The 9821-nt window shown below is 42.2% G+C and overlaps 1 long non-coding RNA gene across 2 annotated transcripts; it reads left to right on the top strand.

Annotated features, from left to right (window-relative positions):
* The first annotated feature begins 2198 nt into the window (after positions 1 to 2198).
* LOC143660368 (uncharacterized) lies at positions 2199 to 5261 on the top strand. 2 transcript variants are annotated; one of them, XR_013163983.1, is made up of 3 exons: positions 2199 to 2410; positions 2859 to 2985; positions 4494 to 5261. It is a non-coding gene; the product is annotated as an uncharacterized LOC143660368 (long non-coding RNA). The 2 variants fall into 2 exon arrangements; XR_013163984.1 differs by lacking the exon at positions 4494 to 5261 and adding an exon at positions 3438 to 4476.
* Positions 5262 to 9821: the final 4560 nt, after the last annotated feature.

The following is a 9821-nucleotide window of genomic DNA, read 5'->3' as shown; positions in this document are numbered from 1 at the left end:
TAAAATGAAGTCATACTAGCGTAGGATGGGCCCATAGTCTAATATAACATACCTTTATAAGAAGAGGAAATTTATACACAGGCAGGCAGGGAGAACACCATGAATTGCCAGCAAGCTCCTACCAGTGGCCAGGAAAGAGCCATGGAGCAAATTCTCCATAGACTTTAGAGGAAGCATGGCCCTGCCAACACCTTGATTTCAAACTTCTGGCCTACAGGACTATGAGACAGATTTTTCTTGTTTTAAGCCACTTGGTTTGTTGTATTTTGTTAGAGCAGCCTGAGAAAACCAAGACAGGAGTACATCAAGTTCATTGAACAAATCTCTCTAGTTTTATATAAATTAGAATTTTTCAGAGTGAGTTTTTAAAAATTGTTCTAGAAAGGCAGAATTGAGCTCTGCCTGGGGAAGGGCTCTGCAGTGGTCCAAGCCCCTCTAGGAAAGCAGGCAGCCTCCCAGGGCTCTGCCTCCCACCCTGCGGTTCTTACACATCTAGGAAGGACCTCCTCTCCACCTCCTAAAATGTCATGCTTTGAAGCACTTGGAAACCACTCTGCAGATTCTCTCTCGTCTCATCTTCCCAGATTTTGAAGTACTGCTGTTCACTTCTCACCATTGTGGCTCAGTTCCAAGGGACGGGAACTGATCAGCAGACGGTACTTGGGCACAGGAAGCTGGTCTCAACATGAAGTGGCCCTTTCTCTTAGAGGCAAAACCAAATCCAGGAGACATGAGTCTTCTCAGCCCTCCCTGAGTATCCCCAGCAGGCTGAGTGCTGTGGGCGGTGGGATGGATAATCCTCTCCCCAGCAGATGATTGGGCAGAAGTGAGAGAGTAAGGAGGAAATGACACAGCCACAAAGGAGCCGGAGAGGGTGACTCAGTGAGGGGTGAAATCTGGAGAGCGACATGGGCAGCCATGGAGGTACTTGAGCAGAACTGGGCCAAATCAGACCTTGTTCTTGGTAGACTGTGCCTGAGCCCCATCCATGCCCTTGGCAGAACTTCCCTTCTCAGCCAGCATGTCCACCTGCCCTACCTCACTCTCAAAGGCCTGTGCCCTGCCTCAAGGAGGCCTGGCCTTTTGAAGTCTCGTTTGAATAATGGCGGACAGTTTCTAACCCACAATCTTTAAGAAATGGAAATATTTTATCTCACTAGTCACGTCCACATTTAGTGAAAACTAATTGCCTGCTAGCCCCCAAAGGAAATGATGTTCTTACACCCAGGAGTTGGGAATTGCCTAGGAAAATGTTGGCAGGGTAGTGGAGAGAATGAATCAGTGCTCAAGCCCACTGAGGAAACCCTCTGCTAGGGTAGAGTACCCGTCTTTCGCTGTAGCCTGTATGACTGATAAAGGGCGCCCAAGGACCTCTTCCAAGCCTGTCCTGTGGAGTCCAGAGTGCCTGGGAGTTGTATTTCCTGGCCTCGCTCTTGCTATCCAAGTTTTGTCTTTTCTGTGTTCCCGATGAGTGTGTCAGATTTCCAGGGCATCTGGTACCTTCCCTTTGCTGGAAAATATTGCTCTAAGACAGTCTTAATTTCACAGTATAAAACAAGCCTCTGCTCGCTTATTTCCTGAGGAACAGAGGGCTCTAATTAGGAGCTCTGCCTAAAGTCCCATGGGGATAAGGGGACACATTAAGGACTAAGTCTTAAGTGAGCTGTACATTGTCGCAGCTAAATTAGGAGCAACTGGTCTAAGAGCCCTGGCAGACCCTTAGCTGGGTGCTCATCTTCATGAGAACTGCAGGTACAGCAGGTCAGCAAGGGGCTGACACAGAAGGACGAGGAGAGCCTCCTTAGGAAGGACTGCAGTAAAGCAATCATGCTTCTGCCACCCAGGCAGGGACCGGGAGAGCCAAGTGTCAGGGCTCAGACAGGTGCATCTGCAGAACCCCTCTCAGGAAGGGTGGAGGCCAGGCTCCAGTGGTGTGCTGGAGCCTCACTGAGGGAGAGCCCACTGTTCAGAAATTTTGCCAGCCAGTTAAGCAATTAGTAGCTTGAAATCAGCCATGACTAGGGGTGGGGGTGGGGGGCGGAATTATTTACACTGCAGAAATTATCGAATGCTACATGTGCTGGTTTGAATCTGTTAAGTACCCCCAGAAAAGCCTATGTTCTTTTAATCCATTCCTGGGTGCAGACCTATTGTGTGTGGAACCTTGTGCTTAGGTTGTTTCCATGGAGATGTGACCCAGCCCATTTAAGGTGAGTCTTAATTCTTTATTGGAGTTCTTTAAGCGAGCTCGTGAAGAGAGAGAGAGCTGAGATAGAAAGGCCCAGGAAGAACCAAGCAAGGACCCACAGAAACCCAGAAACATTTTGGAGAGAAAGACCAGCAGACATTGTCGTGTGCCTTCTCGTGTGACAGAGGAACCCTGGATGCTAGCAGCCTCTCCCCAGATAAGGTATCTTCCTTTTGATGGATTAATTTGGAAATTTTCATGGCCTTAGAACTGTAAATTTTTAACCTAATTAATCCCCATTGAAAAAGCCAACCCAGGGCGGGCCGCGGTGGCTCAGCGGGCAAAGTGCTTGCCTGCTATGCCGGAGGACCTCGGTTCGATTCCCGGCCCCAGCCCATGTAACAAAAACGGAGAAACAGAATACAATAAAACAAGAAAATGTTTAAAAATGTTTCCCTTTCTTCCTTCCTTCCTTCCTTCTCTCTGTCTTTCCTTTAAAAAAAAAAAAAAAAAAAAAAAAAAAAAAAAAAGCCAACCCATTTCTGGTATATTACGTTCCAGCAGTTTTAGCAAACAAAAACGCTGCACTACAAATCAAACCTTCCCCCACCTGCATAGCCAGTTTGGCAGCAACCACTGAAGCCCTCTTGATCTTTCTGTGGGTCCTCAGTTAAAGTTGGTCACCTTGAAACTGGAGGAAGAAGGACCCCTGGGAGAGACACTGGAAAGAGTGAGATGTCACAGTGGAGGGACAGAAGACTGTCTGCTTTTCAAGGGTGAACGCGGTTTCGCAAAAGGTACTTCCTGGTACCACTATATAGAAAAACAGTGTGCTGTGTGGTTGGTGTGGTTGGTATGGTTGGTGTGATCTGCGGTTGGTGTGGTTGGTGTGGTTGATGTGATCTGTGGTTGGTGTGGTTGGTATGGTTGGTGTGATCTGCGGTTGGTGTGGTTGGTGTGGTTGATGTGATCTGTGGTTGGTGTGGTTGGTATGGTTGGCATAGTATGCGCTTGGTGCAGCATGGTGGAAACCACTAGAACAAATTCTTGATGGACTCGGGTTCCAGCCCCAGCCCTGGAGCAGCTTTGACAATGTGTTGTGCTACACAAGCCATCATGCTCCTTCCAGCCCTGAATCCTGATACTGAGAGAGTGTAGTCTTCTGCCATTTGGTATTAGTCCTGCCAGAACTGGCAGTGTTCAATTTCTTGAGGGCATGATGGGTAAGACTCCGTGGCTTTCTTTTTAGGTATCAAAAAACAAAAGTGAACAAATAGGAAGTGATATGAGAAGTGGACTCCTGGGAAAAGATCGGAAACTCTTAGATTTGTCTACAAATGATTATGTGAACCCCTGTACCGGATGCTTCTTCATCCGTTACCTCTTGGATTCACTCCCATTTTTCAGAAGAGGAGACTGGACTGTGGTGACATGGTAAAAAAGCCAGTCATCACACCTGCATCTTAGGGCAGGAAGGGGAGAGGGCGTTGCAAGATTAAGCAGCTAGACAGGTCTCTGGTATTCATCTCATCAACTTCTGGACCCCAACACCACGCTGAAGGATCTCAGTCAGAAAGGGACAGAAGAACCGAAGGCTGAGGGGATGCTTGCAGTTGAAGAAAATGGCAGCACATCCAGTGTCAAAATTCTGTCAGGTGGACACCCAAATCGTGGGTGCACCAGTTTCAGCCTCCAATACTGCCCACGTGCCTGGAGCAGCACCTGAACCATGCTACAGGGGCAGAGTTACACTGCGGTGAAGCATTCTCACCTGCACACTTTTCTTGGTCCCGAGAGATTGCTTGTTGAGGGGTCAGGCATTAACAAGCCCTGCTCAAAAATTCAGTTTCTGTGCCTAGCTCTCTTTGGAACATTGCCTGATTTCAGGGAGTCAGGGGAGGAGCAACTGGGTACCCAGATGACTGCAGTCTCCCAATGGGAGTGGGAGGCTCAGAGAGTCAGATTTTCATGGTTAAAGTTGGTGAATATACCATTCTCACCCCACCACCTTCTCTGTGCCTACAGATCTGCCCACCAGTATAGCCCAGAGTTCCTGCCTTAGTCTTTTCTCCAAAATTCCCTCACCACCCACTGAATTACCTCCATACCCTCCTATACAGCTTAGATCCAAAAATGCTCTCAGAAGTAATTGTTGTGTCTAGAAAACTGCACTACACAAGGAAAGGGAAACGTGGAAGCCAGAAGATTCCTCGCTGGTGCCCTGCCAGCCTGGAATGACCCCAACCTCAGAGAGCCTCCGGTCCATGGCCGGCCAGCCAAGCTTGATTTTTTTGTGTGATTTCAGAAAGCTGATGTGGTGGACTATCCGAGCCTTTGTCCATATAGGCTTCAAGGTGGTTGCAGTCGGGAGCGCAAGGATGAGAGGTGAACCTAATGCAAGGAGGATCTGGGGTGGATGCTCTGAGGTTGGAGCCCTGCCTCTGACCTCTCCAGCACTATAATCTAAAGTAAGTCCCTTAAACTCTGAGTCTCAGATTGTTCATCTTCACAATAATGATTAATAATCCTGCAATGCATTCCTCACAACATTTTATTAAATGAAACATGCTATCCAAGTGATAAATTAGTATCATTAAACTGTGTGCTGGTTCCCAGTTCCCCAAGAAAGCCAAGTTTATGGGAGTATAAATTCATATGACTTTAAAGAACACTTTGGCGCTGTCCAGTCTGGCACTGCACGTGGCCAGGACACAGCCACGCTGCTCCCGTATTTACACCCCAGAGAAGCCGCAGCGCAGCACCAGGACGCAGGGGCAAGAATTTCACATGGGTAAACTGGCAATCAAAAACTGAAAACCACCCAAGTGCCCATCAGGAGAAAGGGTAGGTTGTGAAATAGTCACACGACGCAGCATAATACTGCAGTGAGATGAAAGAACATGCATCAACATGGGTGAACCTCGTAAGCAGCGCTGGTGCAAAAGGCAAGTTGCAGAGAACCTAAAGCACAACCCCAGTTATAAACATCTTAAAAATGCAAACAGTACTAGATTTTGGCTCAGAGTACATGCATGTGTATATATAGTAAAATCAAAAGAAATGAATAAATGACAAATGCAAAGCTCAGCATTGTGCTTACTCTTGTGGGATAGGGAAGGTTTGTTCATTAAACCTTTCTGTTTCTCTGAAATATTTCAAAAAGAAAAGAGTAAAACCAACTGTGCCAGTTTGAAAGCATTATGTTCCCTAGAAAAAACATGTTTTAATGTTGATCCATCTTGTAGAGGCAGCCGTTTCTTTTAATCCCTGTCCAGCACTGTAGGTTGGAAACTTGATTAGATTATGTCCACGGATATGTGGCACCCAATTGTGGGCATTAACCTTTTTTTTTTTTTTATAAATTAACGGAAAAAAAGAAATTAACCCAACATTTAGAAATCATACCATTCTACATATGCAATCAGTAATTCTTAACATCATCACATAGATGCATGATCATCGTTTCTTAGTACATTTGCATCGGTTTAGAGGAACTAGCAACACAACAGAAAAAGATATAGAATGTTAATATAGAGAAAAGAAATAAAAGTAATAATAATAGTAAAAAAAAAACACAAAAAAAAAAACCCTATAGCTCAGATGCAGCTTCATTCAGTGTTTTAACATGATTACTTTACACTTAGGTATTATTGTGCTGTCCATTTTTGAGTTTTTGTATCTAGTACTGTTGCACAGTCTGTATCCCTTCAGCTCCAATTACCCATTATCTTACCCTGTTTTTAACTCCTGCTGGACTCTGTTACCAAAGACATATTCCAAGTTTATTCTCGAATGTCCGTTCACATCAGTGGGACCATACAGTATTTGTCCTTTAGTTTTTGGCTAGACTTACTCAGCATAATGTTCTCTAGGTCCATCCATGTTATTACATGCTTCATAAGTTTAGTCTGTCTTAAAGCTGCATAATATTCCATCGTAGGTATACGCCACAGTTTGTTTAGCCACTCGTCTGTTGATGGACATTTTGGCTGTTTCCATCTCTTTGCAATTGTAAATAACGCTGCTATAAACATTGGTGTGCAAATGTCCGTTTGTGTCTTTGCCCTTAAGTCCTCTGAGTAGATACCTAGCAATGGTATTGCTGGGTCATATGGCAATTCTATATTCAGCTTTTTGAGGAACCGCCAAACTGCCTTCCACAGTGGTTGCACCATTTGACATTCCCACCAACAGTGGATAAGTGTGCCTCTTTCTCCGCATCCTCTCCAGCACTTGTCATTTTCTGTTTTGTTGATAATGGCCATTCTGGTGGGTGTGAGATGATATCTCATTGTGGTTTTGATTTGCATTTCTCTAATGGCCAGGGACATTGAGCATCTCTTCATGTGCCTTTTGGCCATTTGTATTTCCTCTTCTGAGAGGCGTCTGTTGAAGTCTTTTTCCCATTTTGTAATTGGGTTGGCTGTCTTTTTGTTGTTGAGTTGAACAATCTCTTTATAAATTCTGGATACTAGACCTTTATCTGATATGTCGTTTCCAAATATTGTCTCCCATTGTGTAGGCTGTCTTTCTACTTTCTTGATGAAGTTCTTTGATGCACAAAAGTGTTTAATTTTGAGGAGCTCCCATTTATTTATTTCCTTCTTCAGTGCTCTTGCTTTAGGTTTAAGGTCCATAAAACCGCCTCCAATTGTAAGATTCATAAGATGTCTCCCTACATTTTTCTCTAACTGTTTTATGGTCTTAGACCTAATGTTTAGATCTTTGATCCATTTTGAGTTAACTTTTGTATAAGGTGTGAGATATGGGTCTTCTTTCATTCTTTTGCATATGGATATCCAGTTCTCTAGGCATCATTTATTGAAGAGACTGTTCTGTCCCAGGTGAGTTGGCTTGACTGCCTTATCAAAGATCAAATGTCCATAGATGAGAGGGTGTATTTTTGAGCACTCTATTCAATTCCATTGGTCGATATATCTATCTTTATGCCAATACCATGCTGTTTTGACCACTGTGGCTTCATAATATGCCTTAAAGTCAGGCAGCGCGAGACCTCCAGCTTCATTTATTTTCCTCAAGATGTTTTTAGCAATTCGGGGCACCCTGCCCTTCCAGATAAATTTGCTTATTGGTTTTTCTATTTCTGAAAAATACGTTGTTGGGATTTTGATTGGTATTGCATTGAATCTGTAGATCAGTTTAGGTAGGATTGACATCTTAATTATATTTAGTCTTCCAATCCATGAACACGGTATGCCCTTCCATCTATTTAGGTCTTCTGTGATTTCTTTTAGCAGTTTTTTGTAGTTTTCTTTATATAGGTTTTTTGTCTCTTTAGTTAAATTTATTCCTAGGTATTTTATTCTTTTAGTTGCGATTGTAAATGGGATTCATTTCTTGATTTCCCCCTCAGCTTGTTCATTACTAGTGTATAGAAATGCTACAGATTTTTGAATGTTGATCTTGTAACCTGCTACTTTGCAATACTCATTTATTAGCTCTAGTAGTTTTGTTGTGGATTTTTCCGGGTTTTCGACGTATAGTATCATATCATCTGCAAACCGTGATAGTTTTACTTCTTCCTTTCCAATTTTGATGCCTTGTATTTCTTTTTCTTGTCTAATTGCTTTGGCTAGAACCTCCAACACAATGTTGAATAACAGTGGTGATAGTGGACATCCTTGTCTTGTTCCTGATCTTAGGGGGAAAGTTTTCAATTTTTCCCCATTGAGGATGATATTAGCTGTGGGTTTTTCATATATTCCCTCTATCATTTTAAGGAAGTTCCCTTGTATCCCTATCTTTTGAAGTGTTTTCAACAGGAAAGGATGTTGAATCTTGTCAAATGCCTTCTCTGCATCAATTGAGATGATCGTGTGATTTTTCTGCTTTGATTTGTTGATATGGTGTATTACATTAATTGATTTTCTTATGTTGAACCATCCTTGCATACCTGGGATGAATCCTACTTGGTCATGATGTATAATTCTTTTAATGTGTTGTTGGATACGATTTGCTAGAATTTTATTGAGGATTTTTGCATCTATATTCATTAGAGAGATTGGTCTGTAGTTTTCTTTTTTTGTAATATCTTTGCCTGGTTTCGGTATGAGGGTGATGTTGGCTTCATAGAATGAATTAGGTAGTTTTCCCTCCACTTCGATTATTTTGAAGAGTTTGAGGAGAGTAGGTACTAATTCTTTCTGGAATGTTTGATAGAATTCACATGTGAAGCCGTCTGGTCCTGGACTTTTCTTTTTAGGGAGCTTTTGAATGACTAATTCAATCTCTTTACTTGTGATTGGTTTGTTGAGGTCATCTATTTCTTCTTGAGTCAAAGTTGGTTGTTCATGTCTTTCCAGGAACCCGTCCATTTCATCTAAGTTGTTGTATTTATTAGCGTAAAGTTGTTCATAGTATCCTGTTATTACCTCCTTTTTTTCTGTGAGGTCAGTAGTTATGTCTCCTCTTCCATTTCTGATCTTATTTATTTGCATCCTCTCTCTTCTTCTTTTTGTCAATCTTGCTAAGGGCCCATCAATCTTACTGATTTTCTCATAGAACCAACTTCTGGTCTTATTGATTTTCTCTATTGTTTTCATGTTTTCAATTTCATTTATTTCTGCTCTAATCCTTGTTATTTCTTTCCTTTTGCTTGCTTTGGGATTAGTTTGCTGTTCTTTCTCCAGTTCTTCCAAGTGGACAGTTAATTCCTGCATTTTTGCCTTTTCTTCTTTTCTGATAAAGGCATTTAGGGCAATAAATTTCCCTCTTAGCACTGCCTTTGCTGCATCCCGTAGGTTTTGATATGTTGTGTTTTCGTTTTCATTCGCCTCGAGGTATTTACTAATTTCTCTTGCAAGTTCTTCTTTGACCCATTCGTTGTTTAAGAGTGTGTTGTTGAGCCTCCACGTATTTGTGAATTTTCTGGCCCTCCGCCTAATATTGATTTCCAACTTCATTCCTTTATGATCCGAGAAAGTGTTGTGTATGATTTCAATCTTTTAAAATTTGTTGAGACTTGCTTTGTGACCCAGCATATGGTCTATCTTTGAGAATGATTCATGAGCACTTGAGAAAAAGGTGTATCCTGCTGTTGTTGGATGTAATGTCCTATAAATGTCTGTTAAGTCTAGCTCATTTATAGTGATATTCAGATTCTCTATTTCTTTATTGATCCTCTGTCTAGATGTTCTGTCCATTGATGAGAGTGGTGAATTGAAGTCTCCAACTATTATGGTATATGTGTCTATTTCCCTTTTCAGTGTTTGCAGTGTATTCCTCACGTATTTTGGGGCATTCCAGTTCGGTGCGTAAATATTTATGATTGTTATATCTTCTTGTTAAATTGTTCCTTTTATTAGTATATAGTGTCCTTCTTTGTCTCTTTTAACTGTTTTACATTTGAAGTCTAATTTGTTGGATATTAGTATAGCCACTCCTGCTCTTTTCTGGTTGTTATTTGCATGAAATATCTTTTCCCAACCTTTCACTTTCAACCTATGTTTATCTTTGGGTCTAAGATGTGTTTCCTGTAGACAGCATATAGAAGGATCCTGTGTTTTAATCCATTCTGCCAGTCTATGTCTTTTGATTGGGGAATTCAGTCCATTAACATTTAGTGTTATTACTGTTTGGATAATATTTTCCTCTACCATTTTGCCTTTTGTAT

This window comes from Tamandua tetradactyla, chromosome 16 (assembly GCF_023851605.1).
Source record: "Tamandua tetradactyla isolate mTamTet1 chromosome 16, mTamTet1.pri, whole genome shotgun sequence".
NCBI classification, from domain to species: domain Eukaryota; kingdom Metazoa; phylum Chordata; class Mammalia; order Pilosa; family Myrmecophagidae; genus Tamandua; species Tamandua tetradactyla.
Note: the sequence above shows the minus strand (reverse complement) of the source record. Positions and strands in the feature narration are given on the sequence as shown.